This window comes from Schistocerca nitens, chromosome 2 (genome assembly GCF_023898315.1).
Source record: "Schistocerca nitens isolate TAMUIC-IGC-003100 chromosome 2, iqSchNite1.1, whole genome shotgun sequence".
NCBI lineage: Eukaryota > Metazoa > Arthropoda > Insecta > Orthoptera > Acrididae > Schistocerca > Schistocerca nitens.
In genome coordinates, this window is record NC_064615.1 from 211573723 (window position 1) to 211589778 (window position 16056).

Consider the following 16056-nt stretch of genomic DNA (forward strand, 5'->3'; position numbering starts at 1 on the left):
ACAGAGTCTACATATACATCTGTCCCTGCATGCACCAGTATAGTTGGCTCACAATGTCCTTCCTAGTTCCTGATTGACTTAGGCCAGTAGAAGGTGGCAGACTAGAGGCCATGAAAGTTTTGTGCCTGTCTACTGCCAACATTAGTGATCTAAAATACAGTACCTATGTGTACTGTAGCCATTATGAAGTGATTGCCTTATTGTACTGTGCCAACCCAGTAAGCACACGTGAAGTGCCAGAACTTTGTCAGGAAAGTGCAACTTGTTCTCCCTGCACTACCACTGTCACTGTAGCTGCCAATGTGTTGGGCTCCAGTAGGTGGAGCTTGCTTCCTCCACTCCTCACACCTTCCTGAAATTTCAGTCAGGACATTGTGAACAAACTATAAGTGTGTAGCAGAGGTACACAACCCTCCTCTCCTGCCTATTTAATTTGTATGTGGTATATAAGAATAATAACTATCTGTGTACAGCCAACTATCTCTCACTGTGATGTGTGCATAAAAGGAGGTAATATATTTGTTCGTTAATCCTGGAATACATACTTTCATAATTTTAAGAGTGGACTTGTGTCCTTCACCTGGGCAACATTGGCAACATTTTGAGACTTATTACATAAGTTTATTAATTAAATGTAACCTTGTTTATGACATGTCACAAAAGAAAGTTGAGAGCATTGACTTTGGACCTAGAGTTCTGTCAAAAACCCCTATAAACATGTATACATTCCCATGCACCAAAAGCCGGCCGGTGTGGCGGAGTGGTTCTAAGTGCTACAGCCTGGAACTGTGCGTCTGCTAGGGTCGCAGGTTCGAGTCCTGCCTCGGGCATGGATACGTGTGATGTTCTTAGGTTAGTTAGGTTTAAGTAGTTCTAAGTTCTAGGTGACTGATGACCTTAGAAGTTAAAGTCCCATAGTGCTCAGAGCCATTTGAACCATTTTTGAACCATGCACCTAAGGCCTAACAAAATTTCCTTGATCCTCATCTTTCATATCAAACTTTGAGTCTCTATGGAAGCTTCACTTCAGGCATTGGAATGATGAAAGACATACATTATTTTTGTACCTCCTCCATAATGTTGCCATTCACTGACATATCATCTGTATTATTTATTAATAATGATTATGTGATTCATCTTCCTGCTAATGCCTGGAGGAATATTGCTGTGGAACTTTATTTTATTTCTCTCTACAGTCATTTGAGATTGGTAACCATGTGCCTCCTTCTTTTACTAAATCCTGAAATGGAAACAAGTACTTTCCCTTGGTGGCCGAACTTCCCAGAATGGGGGACTCCTGGCCCACTATGCCATATGCTCATTTCCGTTTCCCTGGCAGCACAGCTGCTAGCCAGTGGAGGTTTCCTTTCGTCCTCCTCTGGGAGACCAGGGATATGCCATTTAGTTTCCCTTTCAAACTTAGTTGGCAGTATCACATCTTAGCAGAAGAACAGAACTTTCACACTGTTCTTAAAATTGTGCCTGCTGGGTAGAATCTTCTCTAAGTCTTCTCTGTTCAGAGAGTAGAGGGCAACAGATACTTGTGTTTTTTCCAACCCTAATTGGGTTAACATCTCATGCTTTATGGTGGGTGTGGGCAACTGGTCAGTTTGCCACTCTATCCATAGAGGACTGATGATGAGGGTTGTGACAAGTTTAGGGAGAAAAAGATTGTGAGTTGAGTGTCTGCTGAGAGGAGCTTGTGAGTATTGATGCTGTACTGAAATTTGGAGATGTAATTCTAGGTGGACTTGGATTTTATGAGTTAATATCTGTTTAAATGTGTGGCACCTTCAGGCAAAGGGAATGACTATGTTTATATTAAAACAACTTTTTGCCTGTGAAATATGTTACATCAAGTGAAGCTTGGTGTCAAAAATTCAGTTTATTAGAGGACCTTGTATCTGTTTGTGTAGATCCTTCATGTAGTCATCATTAGGCTTGTACCCATCCTCCCCATTTAAAATCACTAAATTCAATGTAATGTGTGTAGCATTAATTCATTTTATCATAATAATAATGGTGAGTTAGTATTGTATTTCACACCATGTGCAGAGCAGCATGTAGTCTTCAACCAATGTTATTTAGTTGGCAGCCATTTTCCCATTAAAAGAATCCTTGCAAAGTTTTACTGTCAGTGGTAGTCACAGTTTCCCACTCTTATGCTTCACTGTTGATCTGACAACCTGAAGGTAGAGTATGATGCAGAAACCTATCCCTAAACAGATTATAAACCTTATGTTTCACTGAGGCTTATCAGTGCTGATTGTCATACCAATTCACTTAATTGCGCTGCAGTCTGGAACCGCAAGACCGCTACAGTCGCAGGTTCGAATCCTGCCTCGGGCATGGATGTGTGTGATGTCCTTAGGTTAGTTAGGTTTAACTAGTTCTAAGTTCTAGGGGACTAATGACCTCAGCAGTTGAGTCCCATAGTGCTCAGAGCCATTTTTTGAACCAATTCACTTAATTCCCCTGCCTCATATACAGTATAAGTATGGGACTATAGCTATTACAACTTGACAATGAGTTGTGCTGATAGTGTCCTGTTCAGTGCTAAATGATGTCACTAAATAACTGGATTCTTGAATGCTAAATCTCTAGTCCACTATTATTATTCAGAATCCCACTCCTTTATACACCGAGGTGATAAAAGTCATATGATACCTCCTAATATAATGTCAGATCCCATTTTGCTCCGTGTAGTGCAGCAGCTCAACACGGCATGGACTTAACAAGTTGCTGGAAGTTCCCTGTAGAAATACTTAGCCACGCTGCCTCTAAAGCCGTCCCTAATTGCAAAAGTGTTGCTGGTGCACAATTCGTGCACAAACTGTCCTCTCGATTATGTCCCATAAATGTTAGTGGGATTCATGTCGGGCAATCTGGGTGGCCTAATAATTCGCTAGAATTGTGCAGAATGTTCTCCAAACCAATTGTGAACAACTTTGGCCCAGTGACATGGCGCAATGTCATAAAAAAAATTCCGTCATTGTTTAGGAACATGAAGTCCATGAATGACTGCAAATGGTCTCCAAGCAGCGGAACATAACCATTTCCAGTCAGTGATGGGTTCAGTTGGACCACAAGACTGAGTCCATTCCACGTGAACACAGCCCCCATCAACATGGAAGCACAATTACCTTGCACAGCGCCTTGTTGTCCAATTGGGTCCATGCCTTCATTGGGTATGCACCGCTCTCAAACCCTACCATTAGCTCTTACCAACTGAAATCTAGGATTTTCTGACCAGGCTACGTTTTTTCTGTCATCTAGGTTCCAGCCGATGTGGTCACAAGCGCTGCAGGAGAATTCATGCTGTATTCGAAGACACTCGCGTCCGTCGTCTGCTGCCGTAGCCAAATTTCGCCGCACTGTCATAACGCACACGTTGGTCGTACGTCAAATATTGATTTGTGCTTTGTTTCAAACAGTGTTGGTTGTCTGTTAGCACTGAAACTCTACGCAAACGCCACTGCTCTTGGTCGTTAACTGAAGGCTGTCGGCCACCGCGTTTTCCATGGTGAGTGGTAATACCAGAAATTTGGTTTTCTCGGCACACAATTGCGTTTGTGGGTCTCGGAATACTGAAATCCCTAACCATTTCAGAAACGGAATGTCCTATGTGTCTAACTCCAACTACCATTCTGAGTTCATAGTCTGTTAATTCCCGTCTTCCGGCCATAATCACGTCGGAAACCTTTTCACTTGAATAACCTGACTACAAATGACATCTCCGCCAATGCACTGCCGTTTTATGCCTTCTGTACGCGATACTACCGCCCTCTGTGTACGTGCATATCGCTATCCCGTGACTTTTGTCACCACTGTGTATACCAAACATGTTTAAAAATTGTCTTGCTAAGAATGCATGCTGAAGTAACTTCGTTACTACGTGGTCATTCCGGATAGTTTATTTTGTTTGGTTCAGTCTGTTTAAATCATAGGGCTTAAATGTTTCACAATCATGTCAGAATTCAGTACTACCCTGCACGCTTAGTGAACGAGCATTCATAAAATTTTATGTGTACAGACTGAAGCGGCTGCGAAAATTTGTACCCAGTTCAGGAATCGAACCAGGCTCTCCTGCTTACTAGGTAGGCACTAAGCTGCCTTGGCACAGCGATTCACACAACTGCACGGATTACCCTGGTATGGCTCTCTCCTCGATCCAGATTCGCACTGCTGCGCCAGTCTACTTTAAACTCCTCCTTACACACGAACAGAATTGCGGAGGCCCTCCATGTTCTGAAATAGAACCTCAGCATCGAACGTAAATGGGGGATCCGGCCCGAAACCCAGAAGCAGGTACTTATACAAACGAAATGACATAGTTTCAGAGACTTTACTGGTTTCATACAGATATGATTTTATGTATATAGAGTGAAGTGGTTGGTGAAAATTTGTACCAGGGTTGGGAATCAAACCTGGGTCTTCCACTTACTAGGCAGGCGTGTTAGGCACTAAGATGCCTTAGTGCAGTGGTGGAGGAGTAAGACATGCGAGGGTAAACCGTGCAGTTGTGTGAACCGCTGTGCCATGGTGGTTTAGTGGCTAACACAACTTCCTAGTAAGCAAGAGATCCAGGTTCGAGTTTGGGTCTTGGTACAAATTTTCACTTGCCACTTCAATATACACTCCTGGAAATGGAAAAAAGAACACATTGACACCGGTGTGTCAGACCCACCATACTTGCTCCGGACACTGCGAGAGGGCTGTACAAGCAATGATCACACGCACGGCACAGCGGACACACCAGGAACCGCGGTGTTGGCCGTCGAATGGCGCTAGCTGCGCAGCATTTGTGCACCGCCGCCGTCAGTGTCAGCCAGTTTGCCGTGGCATACGGAGCTCCATCGCAGTCTTTAACACTGGTAGCATGCCGCGACAGCGTGGACGTGAACCGTATGTGCAGTTGACGGACTTTGAGCGAGGGCGTGTAGTGGGCATGCGGGAGGCCGGGTGGACGTACCGCCGAATTGCTCAACACGTGGGGCGTGAGGTCTCCACAGTACATCGATGTTGTCGCCAGTGGTCGGCGGAAGGTGCACGTGCCCGTCGACCTGGGACCGGACCGCAGCGACGCACGGATGCACGCCAAGACCGTAGGATCCTACGCAGTGCCGTAGGGGACCGCACCGCCACTTCCCAGCAAATTAGGGACACTGTTGCTCCTGGGGTATCGGCGAGGACCATTCGCAACCGTCTCCATGAAGCTGGGCTACGGTCCCGCACACCGTTAGGCCGTCTTCCGCTCACGCCCCAACATCGTGCAGCCCACTTCCAGTGGTGTCGCGACGGGCGTGAATGGAGGGACGAATGGAGACGTGTCGTCTTCAGCGATGAGAGTCGCTTCTGCCTTGGTGCCAATGATGGTCGTATGCGTGTTTGGCGCCGTGCAGGTGAGCGCCACAATCAGGACTGCATACGACCGAGGCACACAGGGCCAACACCCGGCATCATGGTGTGGGGAGCGATCTCCTACACTGGCCGTACACCACTGGTGATCGTCGAGGGGACACTGAATAGTGCACGGTACATCCAAACCGTCATCGAACCCATCGTTCTACCATTCCTAGACCGGCAAGGGAACTTGCTGTTCCAACAGGACAATGCACGTCCGCATGTATCCCGTGCCACCCAACGTGCTCTAGAAGGTGTAAGTCAACTACCCTGGCCAGTAAGATCTCCGGATCTGTCCCCCATTGAGCATGTTTGGGACTGGATGAAGCGTCGTCTCACGCGGTCTGCACGTCCAGCACGAACGCTGGTCCAACTGAGGCGCCAGGTGGAAATGGCATGGCAAGCCGTTCCACAGGACTACATCCAGCATCTCTACGATCGTCTCCATGGGAGAATAGCAGCCTGCATTGCTGCGAAAGGTGGATATACACTGTACTAGTGCCGACATTGTGCATGCTCTGTTGCCTGTCTCTATGTGCCTGTGGTTCTGTCAGTGTGATCATGTGATGTATCTGACCCCAGGAATGTGTCAATAAAGTTTCCCCTTCCTGGGACAATGAATTCACGGTGTTCTTATTTCAATTTCCAGGAGTGTATATACATAAAATCGTATCTGTATGAGACCAATAAAGTCTCTGAAACTACGTCATTTCATATGTAACGATAAAATGGCGGATCACGTTACATTTTTGGTCCCAGCAAGCCAGAGTAAATTCCTTAAAGTAGAAAGTTAAGATTCCCATTTCACGCGGTTGGCTCGCAACATAGTGTAGTAATCTGTGCTTAATCTCAGAGTTAAGTATTGCTGCGCTTAATCCGAAATTTGTCTTCAGCATTACAGTGCATCTGCACCTACGTATATGCAATGCAAACCACTGCGAAGTTCATGACAATGGGTACTTAGAATGGTACCACATGTTTAGGGTTTCTTCCAGTTCCATTCACGTGTGGAGCGTGGGAAGAATGATTGTTTAAATGCCTCTGTAATTAATCTAATCTTATCCTCATGATCCCTATGCGAGGGGGTCGTCTTATATTCCTAGAGTCAACATTTAGAGCCAGTTCTTGGACCTTTGTAAGTAGGTTTTGTCTGGATGCTTTACAACTATCTTCAAGAGTGCCATTTCAGCATACCTGTATCACTCTCACGTACAAACAAACCTGGGGCCATTCGTGTCACCCTTCTGTGTTAGTCCTATTTGGTATGTATGCCACACACTCGAGCAATATTCCAAAATGGGGATCAAGTTATTTATAATGAATCTCCATTGTATACTGTCTTCATTTCCCTTGTTTTCCGCGAATGCACCAAAGTCTGCCACCTACCTTACCTACGACCGAACCTATTTGATCATTCCATTTTTCATCCCTACTAAGTGTTACGCCCTGTTGTTTGTTGGAGTCGAATGTTTCCGCAGCTAACGCATTTACGTTTATGAAGATTTAAAACAAATTGTCAAAATTGTAATCATTTTGAATAACAGGGCTCCTAGCACACACCTCTGGGGCTCGTCTGAAGTTACTTTTACTTCTGTCGACGACTTTCCTTCCAAGATAACACGGTGTGCTTGCAGGTACACAACCGACTTTTTTCTATTTTATGCACATTATTTCAGCGACCAGCCCAGTACTTATTTTCATGTGCTGTAGTTTTGCTGTTATGTGCGTTAGCTGGCTGGACCCCACCGCAGTGGCTGGAGTCTAGGTAGCGAGTGCACATCATCATCATCATTTAAGACTGATTATGCCTTTCAGCGTTCAGTCTGGAGCATAGCCCCCCCCCCATACAAAATTCCTCCATGATCCCCTATTCAGTGCTAACGTTGGTGCCTCTTCTGATGTTAAACCTATTACTTCAAAATCATTCTTAACCGAATCCAGGTACCTTCTCCTTGGTCTGCCCCGACTCCTCCTACCCTCTACTGCTGAACCCATGAGTCTCTTGGGTAGCCTTGCTTCTCCCATGCATGTAACATGACCCCACCATCTAAGCCTGTTCGCCCTGACTGCTACATCTATAGAGTTCATTCCCAGTTTTTCTTTGATTTCCTCATTGTGGACAACATCCTGCCATTGTTCCCATCTACTAGTGCCTGCAATCATCCTATCTACTTTCATATCCGTAACCTCAACCTTGTTGATAAGGTAACCTGAATCCACCCAGCTTTCACTCCCATACAACAAAGTTGGTCGAAAGATTGAAAGGTGCACAGATAACTTAGTCTTGGTACTGACTTCCTTCTTGCAGAAGAGAGTAGATCGTAGCTGAGCGCTCACTGCATTAGCTTTGCTACACCTCACTTCCAGTTCTTTCACTATGTTCCCATCCTGTGAGAATATGCATCCTAAGTACTTGAAACCGTCCACCTGTTCTAACTTTGTTCCTCCTGTTTGGCACTCAATCCGTTTATAGTTCTTTCCCACTGCCATTACTTTCGTTTTGGAGATGCTAATCTTCATACCATAGTCCTCACATTTCTGATCTAGCTATGAAATATTACATTGCAAACTTTCAATCGAATCTGCCATCACAACTAAGTCATCCGCATATGCAAGATTGCTTATTTTGTGTTCACATATCTTAATCTCACCCAGCCAGTCTACTGTTTTCAACATATGATCCATAAATAATATGAACAACAGTGGAGACAGGTTGCAGCCTTGTCTTACCCCTGAAACTACTCTGAACCATGAACTCAATTTACCGTCAACTCTAACTGCTGCCTGACTATCCATGTAAAGACCTTTAATTGCTTGCAAAAGTTTGCCTCCTATTCCATAATCTCGTAGCACAGACAATAACTTCCTCCTAGGAACCCGGTCATATGCCTTTTCTAGATCTATAAAGCATAGATACAATTCCCTGTTCCACTCATAACTCTTCTCCATTATTTGCCGTAAGCTAAGGATCTGGTCCTGACAACCTCTAAGAGGCCTAAACCCACACTGATTTTCATCCAATTGGTCCTCAATTAATACTCGCACTTTCCTTTCAACAATACCTGAGAAGATTTTACCCACAACGCTGATCAAAGTGATACCTCTGTAGTTGTTACAATCTTTTCTGTTTCCATATTTAAAGATTGGTGTGATTACTGCTTTCGTCCAGTCTGATGGAACCTGTCCCGACTCCCAGGCCATTTCAATTATCCTGTGTAGCCATTTAAGACCTGACATTCCACTGTATTTAATGAGTTCTGACTTAATTTCATCCACCCCAGCTGCTTTATTGCACTGCAATCTATTGACCATTTTCTCCACTTCCTCAAATGTGATCCTATTTCCACCATCATTCCTATCCCATTCTACCTCGAAATCTGAAACATTACTGATCGCATTTTCACCTACATTGAGCAGCTCTTCAAAATATTCCCTCCATCTGCCCAAGGCATCCACAGGATTCACCAGCAGTTTTCCTGACCTGTCCATAATACTTGTCATTTCCTTCTTACCTCCCTTTCGAAGACTGCTAATTACACTCCAGAATGGTTTTCCAGCAGCTTGATCCGTCGTCTCCAACCTGTTTCGGAAGTCTTCCCAAGATTTCTTCTTGGATGCTGCAATTATCTGTTTGGCTTTGTTTCTTTCGTCAACATAACTTTCTCTGTCTACCTGAGTTCTAGTATGTAGCCATTTCTGATACGCCTTCTTTTTCCTTTTACAGGCTGCCTTGACTGTGTCATCCCACCAAGCTGTTTGCTTCATCCTACTTTTACACACTACTGTTCCAAGACATTCTTCAGCCACTTCTAGTACTGTGTCCCTGTACCTTGTCCATTCCTTTTCCAATGACTGTAATTGACTACATTCAACTAACTGGTACCTTTCTGAGATCGCTGTTATGTACTTGTGCCTGATTTCCTTATCCTGAAGTTTCTCCACTCTTATCCTCCTACATATGGACCTGACCTCCTGCACTTTCGGTCTCACAATCCCAATTTCACTGCAGATTAAATAATGATCAGTGTCTTCAAAGAATCCCCTGAATACACGTGTGTCCCTCAAAGCCTTCCTGAATTCCTTATCTGTTATTATATAGTCAATGACAGGTCTGGTTCCCCTGCCTTCCCAAGTATACCGGTGAGTGTTCTTATGTTTAAAAAAGGAGTTTGTGATTACTAATCCCATACTGGCACAGAAATCCAAGAGTGCACATAACATCAAAATTCGCGATACCTGAAGATGACGACTAGGTAGATCGTCGAAATATTTTACGTAAAATGGAAAGAACAACTCAGCTATGTATCCAGAACCACACTTTTAATCAATCACTCCGAGAAAACCAGAAATCACATAACAAGCTTCGTCCTCCCCACCAAGAAATCCTCAATCCTGTCACAAATTTTGTTTAATACGGTAATCCATATAATAGTACTTTTTTAATAATCGTTGTTTTAATGACGTGATCCTGCTAGAAATGGCTCGCTCTTCCTCTGGCCTGCAAACCGATACGTCCAGTCACTTATGCGGGGACACAGAGCTTGGTGTTAAATCTAAACCAAAAGGATGTTTAAACATGGTCTTTTATTGTTACAGTAGCTGAAAAACAGGCATGGCCAGGCTGTTCATTTTCCAATTATCTTTTAGCAACGAAAACAAAAAATGAACTGTGTTTTTAGTGTAATATCAAAAAAATTCATTTCCTTGTATTTGTGAAAACACCTTTGAAATTACGAAACAAATGTATAAGCACAGTATCCGTATTAGACAGTTTCGGTCCACAGGGCGCAGCTGCTTCTCTTCTCTATGACTATTGTTTTCGCCTGCAGCTGTTTGCGCTTCGCACCTGAAAGCTGTCAAAAGTGCAGCCAGGTGTCAGGGATTTCCTTAAGATGACTAGACTCTGGAAATGTCTTCGTAGTAAAGAATAAATGTCTACAACTTTATGCATGATGCCGCAGTTTTTCACGCATCTCAGAGTTTATGACGTCATATCTCCTGAATTATGTGTGGTACCATGAAATAATACTGTAGGTGGATTTAGCGGCATATGTGGATACTGTCTGCGAAATTTATTGCGAATAGATTTTGTAGCACAGGAACAATAAATTTAAACATCATGCGTGATGCGACAGTTTTTCACACATCTCATTGTTTATGATGTCATATCTATTGAACTATAGTCGTCAGGGGGATCTTACCTCCACAGCGATTGTTGACCAATAGTAAGAGATACGTGTACCAAGTTTGGTTGAATTTGCTCCAGTGATTTAGGAGGAGATGTGGAACATACATACATAGATTCTTTTCTATAATATGTATGGATGCTACATCTACATCTACATCTACATCCATACTCCGCAAGCCACCTGACGGTGTGTGGCGGAGGGTACCCTGAGTACCTCTATCGGTTCTCCCTTCTATTCCAGTCTCCTATTGTTCGTGGAAAGAAGGATTGTCGGTATGCTTCTGTGTGGGCTCTAATCTCTCTGATTTTATCCTCATGGTCTCTTCGCGAGATATACGTAGGAGGGAGCAATATACTGCTTGACTCTTCGGTGAAGGTATGCTCTCGAAACTTTAACAAAAGCCCGTACCGAGGTACTGAGCGTCTCTCCTGCAGAGTCTTCCACTGGAGTTTATCTATCATCTCCGCAACGCTTTCGTGATTAGTAAATAATCCTGTAACGAAGCGCGCTGCTCTCCGTTGGATCTTCTGTATCTCTTCTATCAACCCTATCTGGTACGGATCCCACACTGCTGAGCAGTATTCAAGCAGTGAGCGAATAAGCCCACTGTAACCTACTTCCTTTGTTTTCGGATTGCATTTTCTTAGGATTCTTCCGTTGAATCTCAGTCTGGCATCTGCTTTACCGACGATCAACTTTATATGATCATTCGATTTTAAATCACTCCTAATGCGTACTCCAAGATAATTTATGGAATTAACTGCTTCCAGTTGATGACCTGCTATTTTGTAGCTAAATGATAAAGGATCTATCTTTCTATGAATTCGCAGCACATTACGCTTGTCTACATTGAGATTGAATTGCCATTCCCTGCACCAAGCGGCAATTCGCTGCAGATCTTCCTGCATTTCAGTACAATTTTCCATTGTTACAACCTCTCGATACACCACAGCATCATCCGCAAAAAGCCTCAGTGAACTTCCGATGTCATCCACAAGGTCATTTATGTATATTGTGAATAGCAACGGTCCTATGACACTCCCCTGCGGCACACCTGAAATCACTCTTACTTCGGAAGACTTCTCTCCATTGAGAATGACATGCTGCGTTCTGTTATCTAGGAACTCTTCAATCCAATCACACAATTGGTCTGATAGTCCATATGCTCTTACTTTGTTCATTAAACGACTGTGGGGAACTGCATCGAACGCCTTGCGGAAGTCAAGAAACACGGCATCTACCTGTGAACGCGTGTCTATGGCCCTCTGAGTCTCGTGGATGAATAGCGCGAGCTGGGTTTCACACGACCGTCTTTTTCGAAACCCATGCTGATTCCTACAGAGTAGATTTCTAGTCTCCAGAAAAGTCATTATACTCGATCATAATACGCGTTCCAAAATTCTACAACTGATCGACGTTAGAGATATAGGTTTATAGTTCTGCACATCTGTTCGACGTCCCTTCTTGAAAACGGGGATGACCTGTGCCCTTTTCCAATCCTTTGGAACGCTACACTCTTCTAGAGACCTACGGTACACCGCTGCAAGAAGGGGGGCAAGTTCCTTCGCGTACTGTGTGTAAAATCGAACTGGTATCCCATCAGGTCCAGCGGTTTTTCCTCTTTTGAGCGATTTTAATTGTTTCTCTATCCCTCTGTCGCCTATTTCGATATCTACCATTTTGTCATCTGTGCGACAATCTAGAGAAGGAACTACAGTGCAGTCTTCCTCTGTGAAACAGCTTTGGAAAAAGACATTTAGTATTTCGGCCTTCAGTCTGTCATCCTCTGTTTCAGTACCATTTTGGTCACAGAGTGTCTGGACATTTTGTTTTGATCCACCTACCGCTTTGACATGAGACCAAAATTTCTTAGGATTTTCTGCCAAGTCAGTACATAGAACTTTACTTTCGAATTCATTGAACGCCTCTCGCATAGCCCTCCTCACACTACATTTCGCTTCGCGTAATTTTTGTTTGTCTGCAACGCTTTGGCTATGTTTATGTTTGCTGTGAAGTTCCCTTTGCTTCCGCAGCAGTTTTCTAACTCGGTTGTTGTACCACAGTGGCTCTTTTCCATCTCTTACGATCTTGCTTGGTACATACTCATCTAACGTATATTGTACGATGGTTTTGAACTTTGTCCACTGATCCTCAACACTCTCTGTACTTGAGACAAAACTTTTGTGTTGAGCCGTCAGGTACTCTGTAATCTGCTTTTTGTCACTTTTGCTAAACAGAAAATCTTCCTACCTTTTTTAATATTTCTATTTACGGCTGAAATCATCGATGCAGTAACCGCTTTATGATCGCTGATTCCCTGTTCTGCGTTAACTGTTTCAAATAGTTCGGGTCTGTCACCAGAAGGTCTAATACGTTATCGCCGCGAGTCGGTTCTCTGTTTAACTGCTCAAGGTAGTTTTCAGATAAAGCACTTAAAAAAAATTCACTGGATTCTTTGTCCCTGCCACCCGTTATGAACGTTTGAGTTTCCCAGTCTATATCCGGCAAATTAAAATCTCCACCCAGAACTATAACATGGTGGGGAAATGTACTCGAAATATTTTCTAAATTATCCTTCAGGTGCTCAGCCACAACAGCTGCTGACCCAGGGAGCCTATAGATACATCCAATTACCATGTTTGAGCCTGCTTTAACCGTGACCTTCACCCAAATTATTTCGCATTTCGGATCTCCGTCTATTTCCTTCGATACTATTGCACTTCTTATCGCTATAAACACGCCTCCCCCTTCACTGTCCAGCCTGTCTCTGCGGTATACATTCCAATCTGAGTTTAGGATTTCATTACTGTTTACGTCTGGTTTCAGCCTACTTTCTGTCCCTATTACTATATGGGCGTTGTGACCCTTTATTAATGAGAGCAGTTCTGGGACTTTTCTATAGACGCTCCTGCAGTTTACTAATAGCACATTAATATTGTTATTCCCTGTTGCATTTTGCCTACTCCTACCTTGCCGCGTCTCAGGAGGCGTCTTGTCGGGCCTAGGGAGGGAATTCTCTAACCTAAAAAAAACCCATGTGCACTCCACACGTACTCCGCTACCCTTGTAGCCGCTTCCGGCGTGTAGTGCACGCCTGACCTATTCAGGGGGACCCTACATTTCTCCACCCGATAGCGGAGGTCGAGAAATTTGCACCCCAGATCACCGCAGAATCGTCTGAGCCTCTGGTTTAAGCCTTCCACTGTGCTCCAAACCAGAGGACCGCGATCGGTTCTGGGAACGATACTACAAACAGTTAGCTCAGATTCTACCCCGCGAGCGAGGCTTTCCGCCTTCACCAATTCCGCCAACCACCTGTACGAACTGAGGATGATCTCTGAACCCAGACGGCAGGAGTCATTGGTGCCGACATGAGCAACAATTTGCAGTCGGGTGCACCCAGTGCTCTCTATCGCGCCGGCAGGGCCTCCTCCACATCTCGGATGAGACCCCCCGGCAAGCAGACAGAGTGAACACTGGCCTTCTTCCCCGACCTTTCCGCTATTTCCCTAAAGGGCTCCATCACCCGCCTAACGTTGGAGCTCCCAATAACTAATAAACCCCTCCCCCCGTGTGCCTGCTCGGACCTTGCTGAAGGAGCGGCCACATGTCCACTCACAGGCAGAGCGGGCGATGCCACACGGCCAGCCTCCACATTTACCCACCGCCTCGTGCGCCGCGAACGCCGCTGAACCCGCCACTCCGTTTGGAGAGAGGGTGGCCCAACCGCTCCCGGTACCCGCGAAGATGTCTCGACAGCAGGGACAATGGGTGAAGCATGTAACACCTGGGGTGTACCATGCGACGCAGCAGACTCCCCACTGCCGCTACACTCCGAGGCAGCAGCCTGAAGACGGCTGACCGCGGCCATCAACACGCTCAGCTGTTCGCGAACAGTGGCCAGCTCCTCCTGCATCTGTACACAGCAGTCACACATCCTGTCCATCCTAAGAAATCAATTTACTGTAGAGAGTTAATCAACTTTTAACTAGACTGCTAATTCACTAAAGGCGGCTGATTGTTGACTAACCTGTGGTTGCTAGCCACTTCTTGTAGAAAACAATGAAAATAGCACTACCTGTCTCTGGACTATATTTAAAACAAACACTAGCACTACTGGCACTATAGCTGACTAAAGGGACTCTCTCTGGCTGTATTAAAAACAAACACGAAATCTATGGAACACTATTACTAGCACTCGACAATTAAAGCTTCCTAAAAGCAAAAACACACGGAAGAAGAAGTGACAAGTAATAAAAATACTGTTAATACTTAAATTAAGGTAGCTCGCTGTGAGGCAGACGGCAGTTACGACGACACTGTGGAGCCTGCAATGAGTGGATAACCAGGAACAAACGAAATTGGGATTCTCAAGTGATTTCTGGGAGTGTTAGTTGTTATAAAAAAGTGCTGACTTCATATTATTTAGTGATACACTGGAAACCGCTCGTCACAATGCAACGATGATTGACATACAATGTGCAGTGGGTATTAGACTCTGCCTCCAGTTGTGACTGTTGATCGTTATCGCCATATGATAACACAGTTTTTATGACCACAATTGCAAGAACTGTATGTGGAACGCATGTGGTTCCACCAGGAGAGGGAAAGCACGCCACACTAACGTTGAACATCAAGGTTGCTGAGAATAAGATTGCCTGCTCGTCTCATCTCTCGCAATGGCAATCAGAACTGGCCACCGAGTTTGACACCATGTCAAATCTCGTGTTTATATGATCAATCCACGAACCATCCCTTAACCCAAGGCGGGAACTGGACGCGCCATTGGCCAAATTCAAGCTAAACTTTGCTCTAGTATAGTCGAAAATTTTGTGGATATCTGCAGAAGAAGCGGGGTGGAACACATTTGCCTGTTTCTTGTTTAATCTCAGTCTTTGTGTTCCGTATTGGCGGTTGACATAATAACATTAGTGGTTTTCAAATAAAGTATGTGTTTTATTATTAAATTAAATATTGCATTCTTTATGGGACACCCTGTACATAATATGTAAAATTTAATATCTGTGAATAAAAAGTTATCATTAACTGGCAAATACTGGTTCAAAATCAATTATGTACCTTAAACGGCCTAGCAAAATTCGTAGTGTCCAATATTTTTTGTTGATAACTATAAAATGGACAATTATTATATTTTTAAATTTTGTGATAAGACGGAGAACACATTTTACGACCTTTTCCAAAAATGTCTTTTCATCATAAGGAATGTCACTCTTTTGCGGATCGTGAAATTTTTATTTATTTGACCATGAATCCTACAACTGGACGACGACAGTGAATTACTACTTGAAACAAGATGATAAGATTTGAAAGTGGTGCAAAGACTGGCAACTTGGTTTAAATGTCCAGAACATGACTACAATATCAGTGATTTGGAATAAGAAATCCTTGACAAATATCTGTGTGTAATACTCTGTGGACATGAAATGAGATAATCATACACGCT

At 44.1% G+C, this 16056-nt stretch overlaps 1 protein-coding gene across 4 annotated transcripts in view; it reads right to left on the reverse strand.

Annotated features, from left to right (window-relative positions):
• The window catches only part of LOC126235928 (uncharacterized), a 306471-nt gene that overhangs the window by 271754 nt on the left and 18661 nt on the right, over positions 1-16056 (reverse strand). The window lies entirely within an intron of this gene.